The sequence below is a fragment of the Bactrocera neohumeralis genome, chromosome 3 (genome assembly GCF_024586455.1).
Source record: "Bactrocera neohumeralis isolate Rockhampton chromosome 3, APGP_CSIRO_Bneo_wtdbg2-racon-allhic-juicebox.fasta_v2, whole genome shotgun sequence".
Classification (NCBI taxonomy): Eukaryota; Metazoa; Arthropoda; class Insecta; order Diptera; family Tephritidae; genus Bactrocera; species Bactrocera neohumeralis.
In genome coordinates, this window is record NC_065920.1 from 9,469,868 (window position 1) to 9,487,868 (window position 18,001).

Consider the following 18,001-nt stretch of genomic DNA (forward strand, 5'->3'; position numbering starts at 1 on the left):
AAATGTAACTACTTAGATCTTTTAGTAATTTTTAGTGAGGTCAATGGACCCTTTTTTACATTTAGCGAAGACATCAACCACTTATGAAGTCAATGAACTTTGGTGAGAACCATGAACCCTGCGTTTACATTTAGTAACATTATTTACATTAGGCTCATAACCCTCCACGAGATCAATGACCATTTTGCTTACATTTATCGAAGTCAGCGGCCGTTTCTTATTCATTAATTTCACCTTAACAAAGGCCATTAACCTCTTTTTTACATTTAGTGGGGCCAAAATCATTTTTGAGGTCAAGAAAAGAGGTCAATGACCCCTTTGTTGGCATTTAGCGAAGTCAACAACCATTTCTCACGTGAGTGAAGATAATTTCCGATGGCTTTCATCCTACTATGATTTCTTTTTTCAAAAATGATATATCCTGGTCTATAAAATTAGCTTTTTAAGATATTTTTGCAAAGTAATACGACAGCATAAGGCATAATTTCCAAAAATTCGGCTATGAAAGGAGGTTGTGGGTTATCAATGACATCAGGAATCTTAGTTTTCCTTTATTAGCTATTGGTTTTTGTCCTTGCTCGGGCTCTTCTTGGAGCCCAATAATATTTTCAGAAAAGCGGGCCCCATATTATGTAAAAAACATCTCATCGAAGAGTTACTTCTGAAACAGACTCTGTATGCTGTAGGTACGTATAAGGTCGAAGAAGTCAGGTAAATGTTTAGGCCACATAATTTTTTCTATATATAAAACTACTATGCAGAAGTCTTTTTATTATAAGAAAGAATTTTAAATATATTAAAGATTATCTGGTCATCATGTGTTTCATTATGTGATTATCAGAAGAATTATATTCTGTTTACCATCTCCCCGATCATCCGACCATGTTTTCCATTATATGACCATCATATGAATGATATTCTAAAACACCAGATGTTAGCTTATTTGAACATCATTTGTTCAGATGTGATGGTCAGATATCACTATTATAGGTTTAAGATCATCATATGATCATTCTTTCAAATCATCACTTGATGTATCTTCTAAACAAAATTAGTACGATTACTTTATCTTCCTGTTTAATAATATGTGATCATCACATGATCGCTCTTTGTAAATCATTACATGATATTTGATCTAATCATCATTAGCTCGATTATCTCATCATTTGACAGCCATTGATAACTTGCAGTTTTGCGCCACCTCTATGGCCGTAGCAAAGAAAAGTTGTCACCATTCAAATACATAAACCGCAAATAGTTCTTTCCATACTAAGCCAAGTCACAAACCATCGAAATTTACCTCACATCCCCATTTGCAATACAATTATGGTAAATATTTTCGTAATCACCACGTGTTGAATTAACGGTTGTTTTCATTTCTCACCCACCTTTTGTTTTGTTGACGTTCTGTTTTTAGCATGTCGCCAAACCATTTTCGTAAATATTTACGAAGCAGAGCTAAGGAATTAACGACGAAGGGGTGAGAAAGTAAATAAATAGCAAACACGCAGAGTTGCTTTGCTTATATCTAGCTTGAGATATTTTCGATGAGAAATATAGATAAACATTCATAACTATTTTAAAAAATATATCTAGCATTAATTAAAATCTCTTCAGAAACGATGAGTTGAATTAACTTAAAAATAGAAGAAAACTTTAATTTTTATCTAAAAAGCTTATAATTTAGCTCTACAAAGCAAACTAAATTTAAGTATTCTCGTATTTGTAAGTATTTTTTTTATATAATGCACGAAAAAGTCAACTACGCGCCGCGTACTTCAACTATTTCGCTTAACAGCCGCCTCTGCAATTGGATATTTCACCCAACCACTCATTTGCCAACACTTAACGCCACATCTGGCAACGCTGTAAAATGTCAGCAATTGGAAAAACACAAAATTTTTGTCAGAAACGAGAAGAATTTCAACGCGTTTGGATGTGTACGCGGTTTAGTCAAATTATTTTTTATATTCAATAAAATAAATATTGAAAACAAGCTAAATTGAAGTGCAATTCGTGTAAGTAACAACGGGAAGTGTGCATGTACAAACATGCAAAACGGCGTGGCAGAAAGTGCATGTGTGTGATCAAAGCTAAAAAAAATTCGTGCCAATGCAATCACAGCTGTGCAAAACCTTATGAAATTTTGAAAATTCAATAAGACGCGACGCCGCCGAGGGCGCTCCTCCATTGAGCTGCAAGCACCTCGACAACGCAACACATTCCTCCCGGGGGGCAACGGCAAAGTGTAAACCAGAGATAAAGTCGGAACCTATAATACAAACTTTTGTGAATGCGATATTAATGAAAAATGCTAATAAAGTACAATCTGCTGCACCGGGAGCAATAATAATGAAAGTGAAATGTAAAAATAGAAAAACAAAAACAAAATTTATAAATAAACGACAACGTAAGCCGCTGCAAAGCGTAAAGAAAGTGAAAAGTGAATATGTACAAAAACAATTTGTTTAGAAACGATAAAAGACGTAACTGACATTCCATTGAAATGAAAACAAAGCCGCGCATGAATAAATTTTGTTGGCTAGGGAAATGCATAGTTTGTTAAATTAAAAATTAAATAGGATATTATAAAATATTTTGATTTTATTTTGATTTATTACGTTGAATATAGCAAATTCCATTTTAATTAATTGTCAACATTTTGGTCTATTAAATAACAATTTTGCTGTAAATTTTCCAAAAGTATAAATATATGCATATTTTTTTATTGTTTTCTTCAAGGCGCCTTTTGATCGCTGTCTGACCCATCCACCTGCCGCCTGGCCATACAACGATGTACATAACGTACCTAAGCAATTAACCAGGTGTGGGTGACAGCTGTCAATTTTTTCTTTTGTGCAATACACTAATAAAAAAGTGAAACCAGTGTTTGTTGTTTAGTTTTCATGAATGAAAACTGGTGGAATGCCGCTGTAGTGATTTGTTAATATTAGCTACAACGAATTAGTTAAGCTGTAAAGTTGAAGTGACAAATTGCTGCAAAGTTTACGCAAAAAAAAGGAAATTACTAAGAATAACTTACATACATACATACCTAATAAGTTCAACAAACAAAAGGGCCGTGGAAAATAAGGTGAGCAAAAATTATCAACTTCAATTAAATGCAACAATTTTAGTTTATGGCTAAAGAACTACATACATACATATGTATGTATTGGCAAAAATACATGCATACATATGCATGTACATAGTATGTACATATGTACAAATTCTAATTCAGTTTGCAACTACATACGTTGACTCATCGAGCGTAAATATTATCATTTGTTTATAATTTCTAAGGAATTACCTATCAGTTAGCTTGAATAATAAAGAAATTGATTTAAAAAAATTGAAAATTTATAAAGACTTCTGCTATGTTATTGTGGTTGTAGCGGCATAAATCTGTCGAGTTACGCAGACCCAACTCACGCGGAAACGGGTTCTGTTATCGCAGTTTTTGGCTTAATTTTTTTTAATATAAGTACATAATGTATATACATATGTTTGCTTGGAAGTACTATATAAATATGTTATGATAAATAGGTGCATACATATTTATTTCAAGACATCGTACTATTACTCTTTATTACTTTACGCCCTTGCCACTAATTTAATTGTGGACTCGTTGCCTTTTGCGCAATTGAGACCAGCGTCGTTGTCGAAGTGGCTTCGCAAAAATTTATGCAATTATCACTTAGCCCAGCGGGCAATTGAGTGTGACATATTTAATTGATGCTGTCATTGAATCGTTGAGCATTTGATATTTACTTGTAATTTATTGGATTTATCGGCACTTTGCTAATGTAATTAAAATTCATTATCTTAACTAAATAATTTGAGACGGAATTTTTCTTACTATTTGAAGTTTATTTTCAATAAAATGGAAAGATTTTTTAATTTTCGTGGTTTACAGTCTCGTTTTACTTTAAACAATGCGCCAAAATGTAGGCAATTTTTTTTTGGTAAAAATTTTTCACTGTTTTTAGGAAAGCAATTACTGTTTTAATTTTTAATACTCAGGGTGTACTTTCGTTTTTGAAACACATGCTACATGCTTCATACCTAAAATTATCAGGCAAAATTGGTTTTTGTTTTTGGAGCGGCAGAATTCTGCCGAGTTGACCGTCTCCGTGCTTACGTAGACCCTACTGCCGTGGGAACAGAGACAAAATTGGTCGAGCCGATCATTGCAAGAAGTTGAAAGCCTCGTTTTCCAGTTTAATGTGCTTTTATCTTTACGTTCCCTATATTCATGTCTCTAACAGGAGTGAGCCCACTACTCGTATGAATAAGTTCGTACAACGCCTTTTCACAAACCTCTTTATAGTTTTATTTGATTAAGTTTTCGCACGAAACCACTTTTGTAATATTTTCCATAACTTTTTCTGGCGTAATTTTTTGAAAATACTTTAGCTGTAAAAAAAAATTAGCAGTCCGGTTAATAATGATCAGTTAGTACTTAAAACGTGCCTTTATGGAAAATTTTAGCATAGTTTTCGGCGCAGTCGAGACGTTTTAACACGTGATAGATAAAAAAATTAATATGTACATACAAGGAAAAAAATTTAAAATACTAGAAACTCGAGCTCTTCGGCCAAAGTTCTCAAAACTTACACATTTATAGCCTGAATGAGTATACTACATTCACCACGTATTTTGTAACACCCAGATAGAAATATCTCAGGCACGATAAAATATATGCATATATAAATTATCAGCGTGGGTAGTTGATATGATTTAGCCATGTCCGTCTGTGTTTTTACTTCCCAAAAAGCTGCTAATTTGTCGGAACCGGCAATATCGGACTACTATGGCATTTAGCTGTCATACAAACTGAACGATCGGAATCAAATGCTTGTATGGTAAGCTTTTTAATTTGACGAGATATCTTCACGAAATTTTGCATGGATTATTTTCCAAGGCAATGCTATGATATCTGAAGAAATTTTTCAGATCGGACCACTATAGCATATAACTACCATACAAACCGATCGCTCAAAAACAAGTCCTTGTATCGAAAACTTCTTTATTTAACAAGATATCTTCAAGAAATTTGGCATAGATTAACGTCCAAGACAACGCTATAATATCCGGGCATAATGTTTAGATCGGACCACTATAGCATATAGCTACCATACAAACTAATCAATCAAACTATAATCTTTGTATGGAAAACTTTTTTATTTGACAAGCTATCTTCACGAAATTTTGGCATAGATTATAGTTGAATACACCGCTATAATCTCCAAACAAATTGTTACGATCGGCCCACTATAGCATATAGCTGCCATACAAGCTGATCGCTCAATACCAAGGCTTTGTATGAAAAGCTTGTTTATTTGTGAAGGAATAGAAGCTATAATGTTTTATATAAATTAGTTTTAGTATTTCTTGTCTCCGTTTTTGTTATCCATCTGCGACAAGCATTCAATTATTACCATGACTGCTCGGTGTTTGATTACGATTTAATAGCTAAGTACACAGTATACAAACATATATGTATGTATATATATATTTCCGCAGATAAACTGATAACGGCAATGAATGCCAAACAGAGTGATATTTATTTTATCACTACCAACTAAATATCCAAATATATATGTATATACATACATATATATGTATATATATGTACATATACATATGTATATGTTTGTTCATATACCTTTATCGGATTTGCACTGGCGCCTTCAGTGTGCAATTACTAACTGTTTACACTTTCGCACCGCTAAACATGTGAATATTTTTATATATTTATGTCTATATATTTATATCTCTGTATGTTTGTATGTATGCAGTTAGACAATCAACACAACGCTCCCACATTTATGCGCTTTCGTTTAATATTTTCTACACGCCAAGCAGTCAGCCAGGCAACTAGACAGCTAGCGGCCGCCTAGCGAACGTGCAAACGCTACGCAACGCAGTGCGGCTGACGTTAATTGGCCGTATCGGAATGCTATCGTTTTGGGCCGGCTTTGTGCCACATTGCAATACATATTAATTTTGTTTTTCATATTTTTTTCGCCATATTCTGGCGTATTTTTGCCTACACTTGTTGCTGTTGGCTGCCAAAAAGCCGCTGCTCATAGTTTTTGGCGGTCTGTCGATAAACACTTACAAATGTTGTTGTTTTTGTTGCTCTTATTTGGTTTAACGCCTTGGCTTTCTTATTAAAATATTATTTTATTAAATGAAATTCAGTTATACGCAAGTAATTCGCATTCCACACCAGCTGGGAGAGCCATAAATGGCCGCACGCGCGCTTCACGTCCAACAAAAATATTATTTCAAAATAAAAAATTAAAAAAATTAATAATATCATTTACTTACTGTACACTCATTACAGTCGAAATGTGTTTTTAAACTTTTCCACGAAAGGAAAATTTCGGTTATTTCTTTTTTGTATTTTGATAATTGTTTATGCACCAATTTTTTTGATTATCCAAAACCGCTTTATGTAGCCGTTGTGGCTTTTATTGCAAATCTCACATCGATTGAACTTTTAAAATATTTCTAGAGTCACTAGCATGACGTAATTAATTCATTAAGCTCATGAGTATTCGCTGAATTCTATATTGAAAATACATACAAATATAGCTACAAATACATATAAATATATGTTGAGCTCTGCATATGTATAAGTATGTCCGGTGTTTGGTGAATTATTTTACTTGATTTCTTAAATATTATTAATCATATGTGCTACGTATGTATATATATACCTACTTACATATATATATGTATATTACATACACAATAGGTACATGTGCAAATGTATACTCTACAAAGTATTTAAAGAAGCTCTGAGTTTTTGTTCTTCGGCACCATTGATAAGCTTCGTAAATAAAGCTTGTATTATGGATTTACTTTTATCAACATTTATATACACTTATATGTTACTGGTCCTTAGTAATGTCAAATTGGGATGCGGTTTAATTTGAGTTGAAGTATTCTTCGTATGACGCTCTTCCGAACTATAAGAGTGACTTGTTATCTAATTTCATACTTCATCTAGTCCCTTGAACTGCGAAACTCCTAGATATCTAAAACTAGCTCTTTATAATGCTGAACAGAAGCATTAAATGTATTCCAGCGCCTCTCTCTTGCCTATTTCCCTGCACTTTCTGCATCTATTGTCGTTTCTTATGCCCATCTAGTTCGCCGGTGTGACCTGCCCTTAGGCCAACAAACGTTCTGCAGTTCTTTCGAGGCAGTTAAGTAAAAATCATGCGTGTGTTTCTTATGAAAAAACTTAGGAAATATTACTTCTGTTCCATTATAAAAATTATCTGCTATAAAGACTGTTAAGAAGAAATCCGTTATTTTGTATTGAAAAGAAGTTTTTATTTAGCATAGTTAATCTGATTTCTGTCAAATATGCACTGTTTTTCGATAACTTGTCGCCATTTTGAAGGTAATTTCATAATGTCACTCTGTTAGAAACCCTATGAGGTATAACAATTAAGTAATGCGACTGATTCCATAAAAACCGTATATTTGAAAATTTTTCTACAACTCTGCCATCCCCTTCAAAGTAGTCCCCTTGGGCAGCTATACAGCGATTCCAGCGCGTTTTCCATGTTTCGTAACATTTCTGGAACGCTTCGACTGGGATGTCCGCGAATACCCTCGTTACGGCCGCCTGGATGTCCGTAATCGACTCAAAATGGGTTCCTTTGACCACCGATTTTGTTTTAGGAAACAAAAAAAAGTCACAGGGTGACATGTCGGGCGAATAAGGCGGCTGTTGCAACACGGCGATCCCTTTAGAGGCTACTGGGACACGCTGAGGGTTGTGGCACTGCGCGTTGCCGTGAAAAAATCCAGTTACGAGCGATGTCTGAGCGCACCCTGTTGGCTCGTTTTCGCAATCTTTTGAGTACTTGGCAATAATAGACTTGATTAACAGTTTTCCCCAGTGAAACGAATTCTTTGTGGACGATTCCACGGCTATAAAAAAGGCAATAATCATCGTTTTCACCTTCGACTTGCTCATGCCAGCTTTTTTCGGGCGGGGGGCGCGCGGAGACAACCATTGAGCTTTGGGCACGACTAAGAGCACCACCATACACTCTTACAATTTTAGCGTACGTTTCCGAAGCTGTTTCGCGACGCGTTGCTCTTGATTTCGTTTTTCCATTTTCGTGACGAGCACTACAAACACACGTCTACTCAACTTGACGCAGCAGGCGAACTAAACAAGCTAGAGCGATGGTACATACATATATCAATGGAGAGGGGAGGAATGCCGGAAAAAGAGAAAGGGAATTTCAAGGTCGCAGGTTTACCACAAGCGCGGCAATAAAATCAGTCTCATTACTTAATTGTCAAACCTCGTAGTTCCTATTGGAAAAACATTTGCACAGATTATTTTCATAAGCTTCTTTTGAGTCGAATTTTTCAGAAACAAAATCATACGACATAGACAGGAACTGGTAGTAATCACCTGGTGCCAAGTCCGCACTATAAGGTGGATGCATAAGAACTTCCTAATCAAGCTCCCGAAGCTTCTGTCCAGTCCACATCGTTGTGTTTGACCTAGCGTTGTCCTGATAGAACCAATTTCTCTTCTATTGACTAAAGCTGGTCCCTTTTGTGCTTTTGTTTTTCTTCGAACCGTCCAAATGTTGAAAATAAATGCCCGAATTAAGTGTTGGCTGTAGGAGTGCAGCTTATATTAGATGATTCCCTACCCATTCCACTAAACACATTTGAAAACCTTCCAGACAATTAATTCTCGCTTAGTCGCCGTCTGCACCGGCTCACCGCGAAGGTGCCAGAAAGTGCAAAGCCTGCCTAGGGATGCACACTTACTCCAATTTCATTCTTTGTGTAGTTGGTTTTCCGATGTCCTCTTGTGTTCTAGCGTAGTCCGTACGAACCCCTGGTGAGCTCGAAAAGCGCTGGTCAACAACCCGAACTTGTTCGAAGTCAGAGTGTACGGTAAGAGGACCTCCGAACTACTTGCTCTAACCAAAGTCAATTTCGCCGAAATTTAGGTGTTCGAACGCTTTTTGAAAAGATTTTCCCCCGGGGGAAACACAAACACTCGGAGACTCTTAGTAAAGATTTAATGAGGACGGAATCATTTTGTCTTTCCTCCTCTGTTGCCAGCCTGAGTTGACAATATCTCGTTAGACCTACCTCCGAGGTAACACAAAAGAACGAAAATCTGTCCAAGAGAGATCCATCGATTAGGATTACGACCTAACTCAACCTAACCTATATATTATCTACCCAGTTCAAATAAGTTTTTCTTTAAAATAATATTTTATGTAAGATTTCTAGCGGTTGTGTTGGTGGTTTCAAGCTGCATGAATATTTCTAATGCTACGAAGAGAGAGTTATAGACTTTGATATGGGACACAAGAAGCGATTTGCCTTAGTCTTCAGATTGCCAATGAATAACTGGATTTTGCGGAAGATCAGGTCATTGGTTTTCTCAGGAACTAATTTTTATGAGATCTCAACTTGCATTGAAAGATTTCAGCCATTTCATTACCGCTGTGCATAAATCTTCGGAGCAGATTGTGGGAACATCCCGTTTGTGGCAAGATCAAGCATAAATTTCAATCGATAGTCAGACTTTCTTCAAGCTAAGTCCTTAAAAAAACGCATCTACGTTGTTAATTTGTCAGTTCCTTTACTGTCATTATTTTAATAGTTCAGTCTGTTCATCCTGTAAGCCGATTATATTGTTGCTGAGCATTCCTACCCATTAGCTGATAATTACAGTATAATATTTCATATCTTAAACACATGCAAAAAAAAATATATATACAATAATAACAACAAAAATCAACCTAATTAAATGTTGTTGAAAATGCTCATGGAATTCTATTTTTGCGCTATGAAATCATCTTCAGCGCCGCTGATAACCTCAGACCCATGAAATTAAGAACTGAGTACAAAAAGCCTAATTACAAACACACACACACGCCCATACTCTCGTATACAATGCCTGCAAATTAAAATTAGTGGCAGTACCTTCCCAGTTGCTCAACCGCGCATTTTCCGTTTGGTGTCATAAATCATTTTAGAGGCTTGACAGCGCCTTGGCTCACTGAGCACACACACACATATATATATAAGTATTCTGTGTAGAAAGCAGCGCTAGTTGGGTGGCGTGGGTGAGGCCTACCGCAATTCAAGCGCAATATGTCTACAAGCAAACATACATACATGCATGTATGCGCGTGAGTGTGTGCATATATGAGTGCGCGCCGTCTCATCATTGCCTCATTATCACGCTTATTAGCTGAGAGTGCACAAGCGTGCTTACAAACCGGCAGCGTAGCGGCGCACAGACTGAGGCTGGACTAATTTGAGCCGGGCTGAGCGCCATTGCGATGAGTTGATGGGCTAAAAATGGCAAAATGCCGAGCGATAACAACACTTGCGGCGCTATTGAATGCGAAGAATCTAAGCAACATGTCTGTGTGTGTGTGTGCCACAAACGCCCACACGCCTTTGCCTTGTTGCATTTTTATTTATGACCGCTGATTGATAGCCAACGATACGGCAGTGACACCGTCCATTGGCCGTCCAGCAAATGGCGTGACTCAGTTCAATCCTAATGTGCAAATACAAATGGTTGACGTAAACGTCAGCTGCAACTTAATTAAACATCGCAATCGATACGCAAGTGACGTGTTGCACGTACAGACAATGTGCCTCATATGTGCTGCTCTATTGTTTGCACACACACACTTATATCGGGTGATTTTTTTGAGGTTAGGATTTTCATGCATTAGTATTTGACAGATCACGTGGGATTTCAGACATGGTGTCAAAGAGAAAGATGCTCAGTATGCTTTGACATTTCATCATGAATAGACTTACTAACGAGCAACGCTTGCAAATCATTGAATTTTATTACCAAAATCAGTGTTCGGTTCGAAATGTGTTTCGCGCTTTACGTCCGATTTATGGTCTACATAATCGACCAAGTGAGCAAACAATTAATGCGATTGTGACCAAGTTTCGCACTCAGTTTACTTTATTGGACATTAAACCAACCACACGAATGCGTACAGTGCGTACAGAAGAGAATATTGCGTCTGTTTCTGAGAGTGTGGCTGAAGACCGTGAAATGTCGATTCGTCGCCGTTCGCAGCAATTGGGTTTGTGTTATTCGACCACATGGAAGATTTTACGCAAAGATCTTGGTGTAAAACCGTATACCGAACTTGGTTGACATGTGGTTTCAACAAGATGGCGCTACATGCCACACAGCTCGCGATTCTATGGCCATTTTGAGGGAAAACTTCGGAGAACAATTCATCTCAAGAAATGGACCCGTAAGTTGGCCACCAAGATCATGCGATTTAACGCCTTTAGACTATTTTTTGTGGGGCTACGTCAAGTCTAAAGTCTACAGAAATAAGCCAGCAACTATTCCAGCTTTGGAAGACAACATTTCCGAAGAAATTCGGGCTATTCCGGCCGAAATGCTCGAAAAAGTTGCCCAAAATTGGACTTTCCGAATGGACCACCTAAGACGCAGCCGCGGTCAACATTTAAATGAAATTATCTTCAAAAAGTAAATGTCATGAACCAATCTAACGTTTCAAATAAAGAACCGATGAGATTTTGCAAATTTTATGCGTTTTTTTTTAAAAAAAGTTATCAAGCTCTTAAAAAATCACCCGATATAACTATGTGTGAGTATTTGCAGGTGATTATCGGTAGCTACAAGTGTGCTATTTACACTTGTTTACCAATTGGCTGCATATTATGTACTGAACAACAACTATTTAAACAAGTGCATATATATGTACATATTTACATGCAAGCATCGGTTGTACTATTTATTTGCCAGAGGCCTTGCTCAGACACTGCTGCTCTGCTTCCCAGCAACATAGTATAAGATATGTACTATAAATATACTATATGTATGTGGATGTGAATGTATGCGTACGGATGCATTTCTTCATTTACCTCTTTTCATTTCGGAAGTTGTTTGAAAAAAGCACATTTTTTCGATTCTTTTTCGCCAATAAAGCTTTTTCTCACAAAAATACTCGTATGGCCTTATTATGGTGCTGTCAAAATTTCGTGTTCTTTTTTTCCACATTTTTTGAGGTTCGGGAAAAAGTGCAGCATTTTCAGCCCTTCTCAAAACGTAAGGGTGAGAGTTGCCAGGCAATACTGAGCACTGCAGGCTCAAGAAGCACTTGTGAAACTGTCGGTTTTGCGACATGGAACAGAAAACTCCAGAACACCTGATTCTAGATTGCCTAGCAATTTGTGGAAGCAGGCTCGAAGCCCAAGAATCCATCTACGTGGACAGGGATCATATCACCTCCATCGCACCCAGCAAGCTCCTGGAGCACTCCTTCAGAGTGCTGGTCCTTTGTAGAGGGCACAATAGACAATAGGTCGCAGTGCAGCTCTTTGAAAAGTGGATGCCCAGCGGGCTCACTTTTGACCAAAAACAACGACGGGTTGATGATTTGGAATAATGTTTGGGTTGTTTAAGCATAAAAGCCGAGTTTCTGCCGGGGTCGTATGCAGGGGATATCAGCTCCCGTCGAGTCGGAGACACTCTGTTATTGTCGTGCAGAGAGTGTGCTTGGGTTCTGCCAGCTGAGTTCTTTCCTAGGTCGGAGGTACAGAAACCTTACGCAGAAGAGCTACCTGTCCTTCCATTAGATATTGGGGAGTTGGGGTTCGCCTTTGCCGTCTAAGCGGTCCCCAGGTATTGATGGTTTGAACAGAGGAGATGTGCAAAAGCTTGTGAAAGTTCATTGCAGAATACCTGGAGGCATAATAAGTGCATCTGAGAGGAATACTTTCCACACGAGTGGAAAAGCGATAGGGTTGTTCCTTGCCTGAAGCCCTCTGATAAGATCAGGAGCCATTCTCGTTCTTATGGGGGCATCAGTCTCCTTCCAGTACTTGGAAACGTGTCATGAAAGAGTTATGGTGGAACGGCTTCAGGAACTAAAGAGGGGTATGGGGTCGGATAGGCAGTATGGATTCATAAAAGGACGCAGTATAGAGGATGCAAGGTTTTATATTCAGAATGTTGTTAGGGAGAATGACTTGTTGACTTCAAGGGGCGTTTGACTACCTAAGCTGAGATCGAGTAGTGCAACGACTGAAGGAGCTTGGCTATCCGGAAATTCCTTTTTGGTGAAGCTATTTTTAGGAAAGAAAGGTCTGTCTAGTCGGTGTGAATGAAAATGTGGGGATCGGATCGAATCAGGGTTCCATCTGTGGTTCACATATGTATTTGGAATCTCATGATGGACTCTCTACTTGGGCAGCTCAAGCCACTTCTTGTGGTTGAAGGTCACTCGTGGTCTAAGTTATAGCGGTCGGGAGGACAATTTTAACAAAATGTAAATACTTGGGGTTTAGGTGTGGGGATATATCGATGGAAAAACGATGACAATGCTGTTTAAGGGCACATTGTCGGCGGTTCGTCCATCTATTGTTGTGAACGTGTCGATTGGGTGAACGGGGTCGGCTTCAAATATGTGATGCAAGTCAAATACACATGGTGTGTACGGGTTCCAACCCTTGGTCAGCAGACCAGAGCAGTATGTGTGTTCAACTGGTTGTAGTTTCGGTCTTCAGTCTGTCCATTCCACACTACCAATTGGTATTGTAAATGTCTGGCTAGTTCATACAAGTGAAAAGGTAATGAAATTCGATTGAGATTTGCGAAAATTGTTCGGGACTCTTTCTACAGTTTCAGTTTGCCGTTTTTTTAGAACTTTGTTTTTATTCATTCAATGATCCCATGCAGTTTTCTGGAATGTTGTGTGAATATTTCGTATTTTTATATCCTGAACAGGGTATATTAAGTTAGGCACGAAGTTTGTAACACCTAGAAGTAAACGTAGGAGACCCTATATAATAAAAATGTATAGATCATTCATATAGATCGCATGACGAGCTGAGTCGATTTAGCCATATCCATCTGCATATATGTGAACTACTCCCTCAGTTTTTGAGACATTGATCTGAAATTTTACGCACGTCCATTTCTCTCCAAGAAACTGCTCATTTGTCGCAAATGTTGACATCGGGCCACTATAGCATATAGCTGCCATACAAACGGAACGATAGGAATAAAGTGCTTGCGTGGAAAACCTCTTTATTTGACAAGATATCTTCACGAAATTTGGCGTGTGTTATTGCCAAAGGCAATGATTGAATCTTCGAACAAATTGTACAGATCGAGTCACTATAGCATATAGCTACCATACATCTCTCTAAAAATTTCCACGTGACCATACCCATGTTTTCAACCCTCCTAGTTATCTGAAACCAAAAAAAAAGATTATTAATCTAGAATAATGTCGCAATGGCCGGAACTACGGAAAAGTGGGAAAAAATTTTTTCACAAAATGGCAACTGCCTGAAAAAAAAAGTTTTTTCATCACTTTTTCTGACTATTTCCAATTTTTTAAAAATATTAAAAATAAAAATTTGAGGATGGGGCCAATTCCAACAATAGACAAGCCTATAAAGAAGACTCTATAAAAATTTCAAGTAAATCGGTCTAGTAGAACCTGAGAAATCGTGGGTATCGTTCCGAAAAAGTCAGTTTTGAGAAAAACGCGTTTAAAGTTTAGGAGACAATTCTAGTGAATACGGACGCCACGACACAAAATCGGCTGTATCTCCGAAAATAAGTCGAATTTTGAAAAATCCTTCCAAGGTCATATTTTTGAAAGTCTAAACTTTCAAGATATGCAAAAAAAAAATCGATTTTTTCAAAATCCTAGACAAGAATACCCCCTTAATAAATTTACATTTGAAATCATCAACACATGGGTTCAAGGTTCAGTAGAGTATTACAAAGCATTGAGCGGCTTCCACATTCTCAGAACTTAAATATTTATCCGCAAATTTATAACTCAAATCTGCGCCATTTAAACCACGAACGCTCGAACTGGCATTGCATATTACATATGTACATACATATGTATGTATGTATATTTACCAAGTATCTTATGGCAGCCCTTCTGTTACACGTTGGGTCGCAAAAACCAACCAGAGCACAAAGTGGTAAGCGCCCTTTGCCCGCCAATTTCACCCCCCACTAGCCAGCTGCGGGTCGCCACTAAATTGTGAATGGACGAAGCGGCAAGTTGCTTGCATGCCATGCCATGCGCCTCTGCCTCGCTGTAAGTTAGCAACGATGAGGGTATGTGTGTGTGTGTGTGTGTGCGCTGGTGCTGTTGCCGGCGGCATCTGTTCGACAATCGTTGTTTCAAAATAAATTTACTTTGCTTGTTTGCTTTCAACGTTGAGTTCATTGAATATTTTCCTTGTATTCGGCCACGCTTTGCATGTACTCGTCTATACTATACATTGTATATGTATGTGTGTGCATATTGTTGCTATAGTTCAGATAAGGCAGCGCGCAACGAACAAAAACAAAGAGGAAGCCACACAACCAAATGCAAAGGCCAAGGATTCGCGCAACTGACCCAGTTTCTCTCGGCATATCACCAAACAAAGTGGGCCATTGGTCCACTGGTGCGGGTGCAGAAAGAAATTTGTTGTTTTTTCACTTTCTTTTTGTTGTTGTGGACTTCTCACTCTTTGACGTTGCAGCTCCGTTAGCTTTCAAGTGCTTGCAGTTATTAATTGGCTGCAATTAGGAAATTAAATGGAAATATGCTGCATTAACAATGCATGTAAGTGTCTGTGTGTATGTGTATGTGTGTGTTGGTTTATAGGGGTTTATGTAGAAATAATACTTTTGGCGCACAAAACTAGAAAATAGAAAGAATTTCTCAGTGAAATTGTGCGATCGGGCGAACATGCTTCTGCAGCTGTTGAGTTGTTGAAGTGACAGCCGCCGTCATGCTGTCATGCCCATAAATACTCACACCAACAAACTTTGAAACACACACATACACATAGTATACATATATGTATATACATACACTATACACACACAAAGAGCCGCTGAAATGTTTCGAAAAAGGTGTGCTCATTTCAGTATCTCTTGGGCTTGGTCATGTTTCAATGTTAAGGAATTCTTACCTGCACTTTGACAGTTTTTATTGTGTTCTCGTTAGTGTAATGAATGGAATGCGTAGAGAAATGCGTGCAGATTGAAAGGCATAAAAGGAAGGAAAGGAATTGAAAAAGGTGGGTCAAAGCAGTTCAAAAGTCAATTAAAACGGATAAAAAACTGTAGGAAAATGCTATTAAGGGTGGATTAGGCACATAAAAGTATGATGAAATTAGAAATGGAACAGCTGCCGCACTACCACGCACATAAAGGGTGCTACAGTTTGTTTTTAACATTTTTTCTTTATAAGTACATAATTTGGAAATTAAATATTGGGTCGAAAAAGTCTTTTCGTATTTCTTGATGTCGCTGTAGACGTATATCTCCAATGCTACCAATCACATTGTGTCACACAATATAGTGTTGGAAAGGTGAGGTTTTAGGCTTCATTTAATCAAAAAAGAATTAAATTCGGAGAAGTTAAAAAAAAGTTACAGCTGTTCAAAAATGTGTGAAAATAATGAAAAAATTCGCTATATTTTGAAATTTTTGTATAAAAAAGGGAAGAATGCCACGCAAGCCACCAATGGAATTTTTGAAGTTTACGGAGAGGATGATGTTTCAGTTCCGTTTCGAATTTTCGATTTAGAATGATATGAATAATGTCTCTGGCGGAAAAATGGCAAAAAGTCGTCGACCAAAATGGTACATATTTCTGTATTCATTTATTATTATAAATATAAAAAAGTAAGTTAAAATTTTATTAAAAATACAAAAAGACTTTTTCGACTACCCAATTATGTTTCAATCGGTTCAAACTTTTTTTATTTAAGTATATGCACCTTATAGTAGGCGGACAGGTTAGTAGAAACCATAAATATATAGTTAAAATTATGCCTTCTGTTAATTTTCCTCATATCTCACATGGGTAAAATTCTCTTTAAGAGTGAAATTAAATAATCCTTTAGAGGCAGCTTTACGAAAACCAATGTTAAAGCCATTTTTGAATCGAGTTTTTTTATATTTATTGTTGAATTTTGGGATTTCTCTGTTCTTTTTTATAACCATCAAGCTACTATAATTCATCAATTTTCTATTTATCAGATGTTTTTATAAACTTATAATTTATACGTTATAATACAAATATATTAAAAGATCAAAAAAGTGGGGTTTTATAGCATCAAATCATCATAAAGTTATATAGCCGAGTTCTGCAATGAATTTGCTAGGATATTGACAATTTACTGGCTTACGAAGTCTTTCAACAGTTGTTCAAATCACCGAAGCTATAATAATCTTCACAAACGCATTTTTCATAGGATAAAAAAAGTATAAAAACGTCTTTCTATTGATTTTGATGAGTTAGCTTACATGGCATTTATAAGTTATAGTGTCCGATCTAAACAATATATTCGAATATATGCCGCAGTGCTGCTCAGCCAATGCGTATCCCATCGAAGAAAACAGATGGTAATCGCAAGGGTCCAAGTCTGGTGAGTACGGCCAGCTCCCAGCTAAGTGCTTTGATTGTATCCTGAACCGATTTTGCTTTGTGTGCTGATTAGGGTGTGTCATTCTGAGTCAACCTTTTTTTTCAACTGGAAAACACTGAAACAAAACTTTCGAAAATGTGAAAAAGAAAATCACTCAAAAGATGAGCTTTTAATATTAATATCCGCCTCTTCTGGCTCCTTCTGAACGTTTTTCGATGGTTCAAATTGATCATTTGTTGTCTGTATGGATAAATATCATCAGTTTCACCAGGTTTTAGAAGCTCATTATATACAACACTATTCTGATCCAACCAAGCACAGTATTTTACCTTCTTACCGAATCGATGTTGATCGCTGTCCAGGATTAACATATGATTTTTTCCGTTAAGGATTCTTAAAATAAATGAAAAATTATCGCCACTGACAACTCGATGCAAAATTGATTTTCTTTCGTGTCACAATTTCACAAGTGTTTTTTCGGTTTTCCATTTGTCCTTTATTCAATTCATGTGGTACCCAT

At 37.2% G+C, this 18,001-nt stretch overlaps 1 protein-coding gene across 2 annotated transcripts in view; it reads left to right on the top strand.

Annotated features, from left to right (window-relative positions):
• The first annotated feature begins 1,923 nt into the window (after positions 1–1,923).
• The window catches only part of LOC126754009 (piezo-type mechanosensitive ion channel component), a 92,453-nt gene continuing 76,375 nt past the window's right edge, over positions 1,924–18,001 (top strand). For both annotated transcript variants that reach the window (XM_050465837.1, XM_050465838.1), the window contains exons 1-2: positions 1,924–2,018; positions 2,743–3,094. The gene's annotated coding sequence lies outside the window, so the exon portion shown is untranslated. The remainder of the gene's footprint in view (positions 2,019–2,742; positions 3,095–18,001) is intronic.